Raw genomic sequence first — 2,442 nt, 5'->3', positions numbered from 1 at the left:
ATTCTCAAAAGAACCTGGAATGGACTCTCCTAATGAGGTTTCAGAGGCTTGGCAAGAAGCCATTGGACCCCATCCTAGACTCTGGTACTGAGGCATTGTTGGTCATGTATTGGTTGGTCAGATTCTGGCAATGAAGAAAACACATGGGAACATAGCTCAGTTAGTGAATGATGAAAATGCATTACATGTTCAGTCAATGCTCCATAAAAAAGGATAAAGATGAGAATGATGAGGAATACAGTTCAGTCATTGCTGCTTATCTGAAGAAATGTCCAAAGATAAAATATTCACAGGCCTTCTAGGTGTGTTTCTGATGGACATAAGCACTAAAACGAATGAATCCGATCATTAGAGTCCTGTTTGTTCAAAGTTTTTTTTTTAAGTAGCATCATGTCTTCCCTAGTTTGTGGGAAGACATTGGGCCTGTGAACCTAATGAGACAGCTGTGACTTCTTTAATATTGCCCCTTCTTCTGGAGTTTCCTCTATGCAGCTCAAGCTTGTGAATCCTCTGGTGATAGATTAGCCCGGCATTACCTGTAAAAGCTTTGTCACATTCTGAACATTAATATGGCTTCTCTCCAGTGTGAACCCTCTCATGTATGACAAGGTTTCCCCTCCATTTAAAAGTTTTATCACATTCAGAACACTGATATGGCTGCTCTACAGTGTGGACCCTCTGGTGTGCTATGAGAACTGACTTCTGTGTAAATGTTTTATCACATTCAGAACACTGATGTGGTTTCTCTCCAGTGTGAATCCTCTGGTGTCTGATAAGATATGACTTCCATGTAAAAGTTTTGTCACATTCAGAACACTGATATGACTTCTCTCCAGTGTGAATCCTCTGGTGTGTGATAAGATATGACTTCCATGTAAAAGCTTTGTCACATTCAGAACACTGATATGACTTCCCTCCAGTGTGAACCCTCTGGTGTCTGATAAGCTCTTTCTTGGTTAAAAAAGCTTTGTCACATTCAGAACACTGATATGGCTTCTCTCCAGTGTGAATCCTCTGGTGTGTGATAAGATATGACTTATGTGCAAAAGCTTTGTCACATTCAGAACACTGATATGACTTCTCTCCAGTGTGAATCCTCTGGTGTGATATAAGATCTGACTTCCGTGTAAAAGCATTGTCACATTCAGAACACTGATATGACTTCTCTCCAGTGTGGATCATCTGGTGTCTGATAAGATGTGACTTCTGTGTAAAAGCATTGCCACACTCAGAACACTGATATGACTTCTTTCCAGTGTGAAACCTCTGGTGTGATATAAGATACAACTTCCTTGTAAAAGCTTTGTCACATTCAGAACACTGATATGGCTTCTCCCCAGTGTGGATCATCTGGTGTGATATAAGATACGACTTCTGTGTAAAAGCTTTGTCACATTCAGAACACTGATATGACTTCTCTCCAGTGTGAATCCTCTGGTGTCTGATAAGATTTGATTTCCATGTAAAAGCTTTGTCACATTCAGAACACTGATATGACTTCTCTCCAGTGTGGATCCTCTGGTGTCTGATAAGACTTGACTTCCGTGTAAAAGTTTTGTCACATTCAGAACACTGATATATCTTCTCTCCAGTGTGAACCTTTTTGTGTGCGATATGTTTTGCCTCCATTGTAAAATCTTTGTCACGTTCCAAACAAGAAATAGCTTGAAATGACTCCTCTTATGTATACATGGGTTGGACTTTACTGTAAAGCAATTGTCACATCCAGAACACTGAATGACTTTTCTCATGTTGTCCTCTGAGGTTGGATCAGTGTTGAAGAGGACCCAAAGCACTTATGACATTTAGAACACGGATATGACTTGTGTCCTGTGTGACTCCTCCAGTGAACTGCAATACAAACTTTCAGTCAATTAAGACACCCAGATGTTTGGTTTCCCATGTGACTGAGTTGTATTCACGAAGACCAGCATGACCAAAAACGTGGTTCATCAATCCACCTGTACAAAAAAAATAAAAATCAGAATTCTATATAAAAGGGCTAAAGTTGGTTTTTATTTTTAATGATCATTAATAAATATATCTTATATATCATCGCAGGCTGTGTCAGCATTATGGTTGTCCTCAAAGGGCCAGTTGTAACTGTAAGACTAGATGTCCAGAGCACCTCACCCCCCCATTACATCAGATTCCAAGAACTCCACACCCACCCTAACATCACTGTGCACCTACTTTGGGGGCATGAGGGGAGATCAAAGGGTTAACTGTGTGCTGGGAGTGTTTTACTAGGGGGTAGGGGGGTGCATCACTGTAAGTGCACTGTTCTGGATGGCTGTGCTGTGCAGTGTGCCTGAGCTAACAGGGAGGAAGATTGTTAGTAAACAAAACAGTCCTCCTCCCCATCGGAGATACTCGGTAATCACTGGGCGCCGGCGGGTAATTACTGGCCAGGATCCGTTGATTGACAGCCACACACGCTAT

The 2,442-nt window shown here is 41.4% G+C and overlaps 1 pseudogene; it reads right to left on the bottom strand.

The window, feature by feature from the left end:
* Window positions 1–399: 399 nt before the first annotated feature.
* Window positions 400–1,629, bottom strand: LOC149438028 (uncharacterized; annotated as a pseudogene).
* Between the last annotated feature and the right edge of the window lie 813 nt (window positions 1,630–2,442).

The sequence above is a fragment of the Staurois parvus genome, unplaced genomic scaffold (assembly GCF_062004578.1).
Source record: "Staurois parvus isolate SC_StPar_1 unplaced genomic scaffold, SC_StPar_1.0 ptg001224l, whole genome shotgun sequence".
NCBI classification, from domain to species: Eukaryota; Metazoa; Chordata; class Amphibia; order Anura; family Ranidae; genus Staurois; species Staurois parvus.
Note: the sequence above shows the minus strand (reverse complement) of the source record. Positions and strands in the feature narration are given on the sequence as shown.